This window comes from Ranitomeya imitator, chromosome 2 (assembly GCF_032444005.1).
Source record: "Ranitomeya imitator isolate aRanImi1 chromosome 2, aRanImi1.pri, whole genome shotgun sequence".
In the NCBI taxonomy this organism is placed as follows: Eukaryota; Metazoa; Chordata; class Amphibia; order Anura; family Dendrobatidae; genus Ranitomeya; species Ranitomeya imitator.
Window position 1 is genome coordinate 516,073,654 of NC_091283.1, and position 11,318 is coordinate 516,084,971.

The window sequence follows — 11,318 nt, forward strand, 5'->3', positions numbered from 1 at the left end:
ATATGCCTAAAATATGGTTTAAAGATAAAAAAGGGTTGCTATGTTAGTAAAAAGTTATCACCAAAGCCAATTGATGTTTGTGGATTAATCATTTTTGCATCACACACATATTCAGAAAACCTAAACATATGGTCAGTAAGGAAACAAAACACACACAGTACTGTTTCAGTGGATGAAAATAGTATATTTCCCAAACATATCTTTAAAATAATGAAATCACAACTGAGAAACAGCATAATCTTGCCAGGGAGTAGAACCCTGAGGAGAAACAAAAAAATTGGTCAATACATCCCTAACTTTTATGCCATAAAGGGGATGGCGCGGAGGAGGGCCATGTGGTGTTGGCCTAATTACACTACGCAACATGTGTTCATCATTACCATCTGAGAAGCAATCATGTATGCGGGTATAGTTGTGCAAAATTACTGATGCTTTGATTACTTCATTTACTGTAGCCTCACTGAGCTGTATGGCAGTCTGTAGGACACGCCATTTGGCCACCAGAATACCAAAGGCGCACTCCACCAGTCTGCGTGTAGTCAACTACAGCTAACAGAACTACAGAGAAAAACTGCTTATAGTTGTAGAATTTGGAGCCAGAGTTCGGCGGCTTACGTACCCTAATATGTTTCCCATCCACCGCTCCAATGCAGTTTGGGAAGTCACAATTGACCTGGAACCCACGGGCTATTTTGAGCCAATCAGCCTGTTTTGGCTCAGGCATCACAAGGTCCTTAAGTCTATCCCATATTTGGCGACAGGTTAACCGCACAATGGCAGAAATGGTGGAGCGGCCAATCAAAAATTCAAGGTGGAGACCCGCAAAGGACAATCCAGTGGACAGGAATCTGTAAGTGAAAAAAAAAAAAAAATAAGGTATGTTTCAAGAGTGAACACAAAACATGAATAAGCACAATCATATTTGCATCTGTCTGACACTAGATTAACGCTGGAAAGGGAAAAATGTCCTTAAGGGGCTTAACTATAACAGTTACGTCACTTTGTCACATCTACTTGGGACATAATGTACACATATTCCGGCAAAAAACAGATTAAAACCAAAAAAAAAGAAAACAAAAAAGATCATCAACATACAGTATGTGAGGATGTAGAATACATACCGTAACGTGAGGAAAAGACGCTCCTCAGCGGAGATAGCTTTGCGCATCCTTGTGTCCTGAAATGTTATTCCTGGGCGTAATATCTCCAACAATCTGTCAAATGTTTGGTTTGTCATGCGACAGTAGAGATAAAACTTTTCAGAATGTTCCCGCAGAGCTGTATATAGCCGATGAAAATGGCCTTTAGTGAGGCGTTTAGTCAGAAGAGGATGCACCCACATTCTTCTGCTCCTCCTTCGCGGATCCACAATCACAGGGCATGGGTGCCCAAACCGACGAGACAATAGCCAGTTAAACAAAACCCGCTGCGTTGGGGTGAACTGCAGGTGGTCAGACATGGTACAAATGTTACCACAACACTACAACAGTTGACAAACCACAAAATGACCATATGGGAGTGAGCCACCTGTTGTAGAGGCCTTAAATAGGGTTGATGAGGGTAATTTAAATCAATTTCAGCCTCCAAAACCGTTAAATGTCCATTTTGTCAGGTTGCGTGAAAAATACGCATTACGGTGGGCATACGGATTACATACGCAACATTACATACGCAAAATACGCGACCACACCTTGCCTACGGAGTTCTTACGGATCACCGTATTTCTAATTTTGAGGCGTATTATGGCCGTAAAATACAGACCGTATTTTTCAACGCTGAGTGTGAGGCCGGCCTAAATATGTATTTTTTTACGGACCTATCCAGGTTTGAAGTGTCCAATATATTGGAAAATCCCAAAAAGTGATACCATTATAAAAAAACAGTAACCCCTGGCATACTGAAAACTGCTTTCAGGTACTGTAGTTTATTTACCCTTCAGGTGATTTTCAGGAATTAATACAAAGTGGCATGACAGGTCACTATAGCTGGCAGACTCTAAGGCTGCTATTTGGCCGTAAACGGCAATGGCAAACATCAGGACTACACAATCACGATATCAGGATGTCAATGGTGATAAAGAGGGAGCCCCCACATTCTTTTAACCATATATATGATATAGTCATTATTGACAGCAGCATCTAAGGGGTTAAACTGATATGGACCGTGCCAACGCTGATTGTGGCTGATGCAGCAAGTTGTCAGCTATAGTGTACATTCGACAGCTGCTGGATTGTCACCTGTATAGGGATGCTATTTTTTTATATCTCAAGTCAGTAAAAACATGTATTTGCTGTCATTAAGATGATACAGTATACTGCCAGGGGGGAGGACTTCCTGTTGGCTGGGGATTTATCAGGCCAATTTAGCTTACAAATACCGAGGTAAAAATACTGACCAAATAACGTGTGAACGAGGTCTAATACAGGAGGACATGATATACAGGTACATACTATATACAGGGGAGATGACACACAGGTATATACTATATACAGGAGCAGATGACACACAGGTATATACAGTTAGGTCCATATATATTTGGACAGAGACAACATTTTTCTAATTTTGGTTATAGACATTACCACAATGCATTTTAAACAAAACAATTCAGATGCAGTTGAAGTTCAGACTTTCAGCTTTCATTTGAGGGTATCCACATTAAAATTGGATGAAGGGTTTAGGAGTTTCAGCTCCTTAACATGTGCCACCCTGTTTTTAAAGGGACCAAAAGTAATTGGACAGAGTCAATAATTTTAAATTAAATGTTCATTTTTAGTACTTGGGTTGAAAACCCTTTGTTGGCAATGACTGCCTGAAGTTTTGAACTCATGGACATCACCAGATGCTGTGTTCCCTCCTTTTTGACGCTCTGCCAGGCCTTCACTGCGGTGGTTTTCAGTTGCTGTTTGTTTGTGGGCCTTTCTGTCTGAAGTTTAGTCTTTAACAAGTGAAATGCATGCTCAATTGGGTTGAGATCAGGTGACTGACTTGGCCATTCAAGAATATTCCACTTCTTTGCTTTAATAAACTCCTGGGTTGCTTTGGCTTTATGTTTTGGGTCATTGTCTGTTATGCTGTGCTATCAGGCAACACAGTGTGCAGTAATCAGCGCACATACAGAGATCTGGCAATAACCAAAAACAATAGGACGAGCTCTGAGACGTGGAATCTCTGTAGACTGCAGTACCTGATCTATCCTCACACAACTATAAGCAGCAGTGGATTGCGCCTATCACTACCTATGCAACTCGGCACTGCCTGAGGAGCTGACTAGCCTGAAGATAGAAATACAAGCCTGACTTGCCTCAGAGAAATACCCCAAAGGAATAGGCAGCCCCCCACATATAATGACTGTTAGCAAGATGAAAAGACAAAACGTAGGAATGAAATAGATTCAGCAAAGTGAGGCCCGATATTCTAGACAGAGCGAGGATAGCAAAGAGAACTATGCAGTCTACAAAAAACCCTAAAGCAGAACCACGCAAAGGGGGGCAAAAAGACCCACCGTGCCGAACTAACGGCACGGCGGTGCACCCTTTGCATCTCAGAGCTTCCAGCAAAAGAGAATAGCACAGCTGGACAGAAAAAACGGAAACAAAAACAAAGTAACACTTATCTAGCAGAGCAGCAGGCCACAGGAAAGATGCAGTAGCTCAGATCCAACACTGGAACATTGACAAGGAGCAAGGAAGACAGACTCAGGTGGAGTTAAATAGCAAGGCAGCCAACGAGCTCACCAAAACACCTGAGGGAGGAAGCCCAGAGGCTGCAATACCACTTGTGACCACAGGAGTGAATTCAGCCACAGAATTCACAACAGTACCCCCCCCTTGAGGAGGGGTCACTGAACCCTCACCAGAACCCCCAGGCCGACCAGGATGAGCCACATGAAAGGCACGAACAAGATCTGGGGCATGGACATCAGAGGCAAAAACCCAGGAATTATCCTCCTGAGCATAACCCTTCCATTTGACCAGATACTGGAGTTTCCGTCTAGAGACACGAGAATCCAAAATTTTCTCCACAATATACTCCAATTCCCCCTCCACCAAAACAGGGGCAGGAGGCTCCACAGATGGAACCATAGGTGCCACGTATCTTCTCAACAACGACCTATGGAATACATTATGTATGGAAAAGGAGTCTGGGAGGGTCAGACGAAAAGACACCGGATTGAGAATCTCAGAAATCCTATACGGACCAATAAAACGAGGTTTAAATTTAGGAGAGGAAACCTTCATAGGAATATGACGAGAAGATAACCAAACCAGATCCCCAACACGAAGTCGGGGACCCACACGGCGTCTACGATTAGCGAAAAGCTGAGCCTTCTCCTGGGACAAGGTCAAATTGTCCACTACCTGAGTCCAGATCTGCTGCAACCTGTCCACCACAGAATCCACACCAGGACAGTCCGAAGACTCAACCTGTCCTGAAGAGAAACGAGGATGGAACCCAGAATTGCAGAAAAATGGAGAGACCAAGGTAGCCGAGCTGGCCCGATTATTAAGGGCGAACTCAGCCAACGGCAAAAATGGCACCCAATCATCCTGGTCAGCAGAAACAAAACATCTCAGATATGTTTCCAAGGTCTGATTGGTTCGTTCGGTCTGGCCATTAGTCTGAGGATGGAAGGCCGAGGAAAAAGATAGGTCAATGCCCATCCTACCACAAAAGGCTCGCCAGAACCTCGAGACAAACTGGGAACCTCTGTCAGAAACAATATTCTCAGGAATGCCATGCAAACGAACCACATGCTGGAAGAACAAAGGCACCAAATCAGAGGAGGAAGGCAATTTAACCAAGGGCACCAGATGGACCATTTTAGAAAAGCGATCACAGACCACCCAAATGACCGACATCTTTTGAGAAACGGGAAGGTCAGAAATGAAATCCATCGAAATATGTGTCCAAGGCCTCTTCGGGACCGGCAAGGGCAAAAGCAACCCACTGGCACGTGAACAGCAGGGCTTAGCCCTAGCACAAATCCCACAGGACTGCACAAAAGCACGCACATCCCGTGACAGAGATGGCCACCAGAAGGATCTAGCCACTAACTCTCTGGTACCAAAGATTCCTGGATGACCAGCCAGCACCGAACAATGAAGTTCAGAGATAACTTTACTAGTCCACCTATCAGGGACGAACAGTTTCTCGGCCGGACAACTATCAGGTTTATTAGCCTGAAATTTCTGCAACACTCTCCGCAAATCAGGAGAGATGGCAGACACAATGACTCCTTCCTTGAGGATACTCGCCGGCTCAGATAACCCCGGAGAGTCGGGCACAAAACTCCTAGACAGAGCATCCGCCTTCACATTTTTAGAGCCCGGAAGGTACGAAATCACAAAATCAAAACGAGCAAAAAATAACGACCAACGGGCCTGTCTAGGATTCAAGCGCTTGGCAGACTCGAGATAAGTAAGATTCTTATGATCAGTCAATACCACCACGCGATGCTTAGCTCCCTCAAGCCAATGACGCCACTCCTCGAATGCCCACTTCATGGCCAGCAACTCTCGGTTGCCCACATCATAATTACGCTCAGCAGCAGAAAATTTCCTGGAAAAGAAAGCACATGGTTTCAACACTGAGCAACCAGAACCTCTCTGTGACAAAACCGCCCCTGCTCCAATCTCAGAAGCATCAACCTCGACCTGGAACGGAAGAGAAACATCTGGTTGACACAACACAGGGGCACAGCAAAAACGACGCTTCAACTCCTGAAAAGCTTCCACGGCAGCAGAAGACCAATTAACCAAATCAGCACCCTTCTTGGTCAAATCGGTCAATGGTCTGGCAATGCTAGAAAAATTACAGATGAAGCGACGATAAAAATTAGCAAAGCCCAGGAATTTCTGCAGACTTTTCAGAGATGTCGGCTGAGTCCAATCCTGGATGGCCTGGACCTTAACCGGATCCATCTCGATAGTAGAAGGGGAAAAGATGAACCCCAAAAATGAAACTTTCTGCACACCGAAGAGACACTTTGATCCCTTCACGAACAAGGAATTAGCACGCAGTACCTGGAAAACCATTCTGACTTGCTTCACATGAGACTCCCAATCATCAGAGAAGATCAAAATGTCATCCAAGTAAACAATCAGGAATTTATCCAGATACTCACGGAAAATGTCATGCATAAAAGACTGAAAAACAGATGGAGCATTGGCAAGTCCGAACGGCATCACCAGATACTCAAAATGACCCTCGGGCGTATTAAATGCCGTTTTCCATTCATCTCCCTGCCTGATTCTCACCAGATTATACGCACCACGAAGATCAATCTTAGTAAACCAACTAGCCCCCTTAATCCGAGCAAACAAGTCAGATATCAATGGCAAGGGATACTGAAACTTAACAGTGATCTTATTAAGAAGGCGGTAATCAATACACGGTCTTAGCGAACCATCCTTTTTGGCTACAAAAAAGAACCCTGCTCCCAATGGTGATGACGATGGGCGAATATGTCCCTTCTCCAGGGATTCTTTCACATAACTGCGCATAGCGGTGTGTTCAGGCACGGACAAATTAAATAAACGACCCTTAGGGAATTTACTACCAGGAATCAAATTGATAGCACAATCACAATTCCTATGCTGAGGTAGGGCATCAGACTTGGGCTCTTCAAATACATCCTGAAAGTCAGACAAGAACTCTGGGATGTCAGAAGGAATGGATGACGAAATAGACAAAAATGGAACATCACCATGTACTCCCTGACAACCCCAGCTGGTTACCGACATAGAGTTCCAATCTAATACTGGATTATGGGTTTGTAGCCATGGCAACCCCAACACGACCACATCATGCAGATTATGCAGTACCAGAAAGCGAATAACTTCCTGATGTGCAGGAGCCATGCACATGGTCAGCTGGGCCCAGTACTGAGGCTTATTCTTGGCCAAAGGTGTAGCATCAATTCCTCTCAACGGAATAGGACACCGCAAAGGCTCCAAGAAAAATCCACAACGTTTAGCATAATCCAAATCCATCAGATTCAGGGCAGCGCCTGAATCCACAAACGCCATGACAGAATACGATGACAAAGAGCATATCAAGGTAATGGACAGAAGGAATTTGGACTGTACAGTACCAATGACGGCAGAGCTATCGAACCGCCTAGTGCGCTTAGGACAATTACAAATAGCATGAGTGGAATCACCACAGTAGAAACACAGCCTGTTCAGACGTCTGTGTTCTTGCCGTTCAACTTTAGTCATAGTCCTGTCGCACTGCATAGGCTCAGGTTTACTCTCAGACAATACCGCCAGATGGTGCACAGATTTACGCTCGCGCAAGCGACGACCGATCTGAATGGCCAAGGACATAGACTCATTCAAACCAGCAGGCATAGGAAATCCCACCATGACATCCTTAAGAGCTTCAGAGAGACCCTTTCTGAACCAAGCCGCCAGTGCAGATTCATTCCACAGAGTGAGTACTGACCACTTCCTAAATTTCTGACAATATACTTCTACATCATCCTGACCCTGGCATAAAGCCAGCAAATTTTTCTCAGCCTGATCCACTGAATTAGGCTCATCGTAAAGCAATCCAAGCGCCTGGAAAAACGCATCAACATTACTCAATGCAGGGTCTCCTGGCGCAAGAGAAAACGCCCAGTCCTGTGGGTCGCCGCGCAAAAAAGAAATAATAATCAAAACCTGTTGAATAGGATTACCAGAAGAATGAGGTTTCAAGGCCAGAAATAGCTTACAATTATTTTTGAAGCTCAAGAACTTAGTTCTGTCACCAAAAAACAAATCAGGAATAGGAATTCTTGGTTCTAGCATAGATTTCTGATCAATTGTATCTTGAATCTTTTGTACATTTATAACGAGATTATCCATTGAGGAGCACAGAGCCTGAATATCCATGTCCACAGCTGTGTCCTGAAGCACTCTAATGTCTAGGGGAAAAAAAAAAAAAAAACTGAAGGCAGAGCTGAGGAAAAAAAAAAAAATGATGTCAGGACTTCTTTTTTCCCTCTATTGAGAATCATTGGTATGGCTCCTTGTACTGTTATGCTGTGCTATCAGGCAACACAGTGTGCAGTAATCAGCGCACATACAGAGATCTGGCAATAACCAAAAACAATAGGACGAGCTCTGAGACGTGGAATCTCTGTAGACTGCAGTACCTGATCTATCCTCACACAACTATAAGCAGCAGTGGATTGCGCCTATCACTACCTATGCAACTCGGCACTGCCTGAGGAGCTGACTAGCCTGAAGATAGAAATACAAGCCTGACTTGCCTCAGAGAAATTCCCCAAAGGAATAGGCAGCCCCCCACATATAATGACTGTTAGCAAGATGAAAAGACAAAACGTAGGAATGAAATAGATTCAGCAAAGTGAGGCCCGATATTCTAGACAGAGCGAGGATAGCAAAGAGAACTATGCAGTCTACAAAAAACCCTAAAGCAGAACCACGCAAAGGGGGGCAAAAAGACCCACCGTGCCGAACTAACGGCACGGCGGTGCACCCTTTGCATCTCAGAGCTTCCAGCAAAAGAGAATAGCACAGCTGGACAGAAAAAACGGAAACAAAAACAAAGTAACACTTATCTAGCAGAGCAGCAGGCCACAGGAAAGATGCAGTAGCTCAGATCCAACACTGGAACATTGACAAGGAGCAAGGAAGACAGACTCAGGTGGAGTTAAATAGCAAGGCAGCCAACGAGCTCACCAAAACACCTGAGGGAGGAAGCCCAGAGGCTGCAATACCACTTGTGACCACAGGAGTGAATTCAGCCACAGAATTCACAACAATTGTCCATCTGTAGTATGAAACGACGACCAATCAGTTTGGCTGCATTTGGCTGGATCTGAGCACACAGTATGGCTCTGAATACCTCAGAATTCATTCGGCTACTTCTGTCCTGTGTCACATCATCAATAAACACAAGTGACCCAGTGCCACTGGCAGCCATGCATGCCCAAGCCATCACACTGCCTCTGCCATGTTTTACAGATGATGTGGTATGCTTTGGATCATGAGCTGTACCACGCCTTTGCCATACTTTTCTCTTTCCATCATTCTGGTAGAGGTTGATGTTGGTTTCATCTGTCCAAAGAATGTTCTTCCAGAACTGTGCTGGCTTTTTTAGATGTTTTTTAGCAAAGTCCAGTCTAGCCTTTTTATTCTTGATGCTTATGAGTGGCTTGCACCGTGCAGTGAACCCTCTGTATTTACTTTCATGCAGTATTCTCTTTATGGTAGATTTGGATATTGATACGCCTACCTCCTGGAGAGTGTTGTTCACTTGGTTGGCTGTTGTGAAGGGGTTTCTTTTCACCATGGAGATTATTCTGCGATCATCCACCACTGTTGTCTTCTGTGGGCACCCAGGTCTTTTTGCATTGATGAGTTCACCAGAGCTTTCTTTCTTTCTCAGGATGTACCAAACTGTAGATTTTGCCACTCCTAATATTGTAGCAATTTCTCGGATGCGTTTTTTCTGTTTTCGCAGCTTAAGGATGGCTTGTTTCACCTGCATGGATAGCTCCTTTGACCACATGTTTTCTTCCCAGCAAAACCTTCCAAATGCGTGCACCACACCTCAAATCAACTCCAGGCCTTTTATCTGCTTAATTGAGAATTACATAACGAAGGGATTGCCCACACCTGTCCATGAAATAGCCTTGGAGTCAATTGTCCAATTACTTTTGGTCCCTTTAAAAACAGGGTGGCACATGTTACGGAGCTGAAACTCCTAAACCCTTCATCCAATTTTAATGTGGATACCCTCAAATGAAAGCTGAAAGTCTGAACTTCAACTGCATCTGAATTGATTTGTTTAAAATTCATTGTGGTAATGTCTATAACCAAAATTTGAAAAATGTTGTCTCTGTCCAAATATATATGGACCTAACTGTACTATATACAGGAGGAGATCACTTACATGTATATACTATATACAGGAGGAGATGACATACAGGTATATACTAAATATAGGAGGAGATGACATACAGGAATATACTGTATACAGGAGATAACACACATATACTATATACAGGGGGAGATGACATACAGGTATATGCTATATAAAAGAAATGACAGGTATATAGAGGAGGAGATGACATACATCAGGTATATACTATATACAGGGGAGATGACATACAGGTATATACTATATACAGAAGATGACATACAGGTATACAGTGCCTACAAGTAGTATTCAACCCCCTGCAGATTTAGCAGGTTTAATAAAATGCAAATAAGTTAGAGCCTTCAAACTTCAAACACGAGCAGGATTTATTAACAGATGCATAAATCTTACAAACCAAAAAGTTTTGTTGCTCAGTTAAATTTTTATAAATTTTAAACATAAAAGTGTGGTTCAATTATTATTCAACCCCTAGGTTTAATATTTTGTGGAATAACCTTTGCAATTACAGCTAATAATCGTCTTTTATAAGACCTGATCAGGCCGGCACAGGTCTCTGGAGTTATCTTGGCCCACTCCTCCATGCAGATCTTCTCCAAGTTATCTAGGTTCTTTGGGTGTCTCATGTGGACTTTAATCTTGAGCTCCTTCCACAAGTTTTCAATTGGGTTAAGGTCAGGAGACTGACTAGGCCACTGCAACACCTTGATTTTTTGCCTCTTGAACCAGGCCTTGGTTTTCTTGGCTGTGTGCTTTGGGTCGTTGTCTTGTTGGAAGATGAAATGACGACCCATCTTAAGATCCTTGATGGAGGAGCGGAGGTTCTTGGCCAAAATCTCCAGGTAGGCCGTGCTATCCATCTTCCCATGGATGCGGACCAGATGGCCAGGCCCCTTGGCTGAGAAACAGCCCCACAGCATGATGCTGCCACCACCATGCTTGACTGTATGGGATGGTATTCTTGGGGTCGTATGCAGTGCCATCCAGTCTCCAAACGTCACGTGTGTGGTTGGCACCAAAGATCTCGATCTTGGTCTCATCAGACCAGAGAACCTTGAACCAATCAGTCTCAGAGTCCTCCAAGTGATCATGAGCAAACTGTAGACGAGCCTTGACATGACGATTTGAAAGTAAAGTTACCTTACGGGCTCGTCTGGAACGGAGACCATTGCGGTGGAGTACGTTACTTATGGTATTGACTGAAACCAATGTCCCCACTGCCATGAGATCTTCCCGGAGCTCCTTCCTTGTTGTCCTTGGGTTAGCCTTGACTCTTCGGACAAGCCTGTCCTCGGCACGGGAGGAAACTTTCAAAGGCTGTCCAGGCCGTGGAAGGCTAACAGTAGTTCCATAAGCCTTCCACTTCCGGATGATGCTCTCAACAGTGGAGACAGGTAGGCCCAACTCCTTGGAAAGGGTTTTGTACC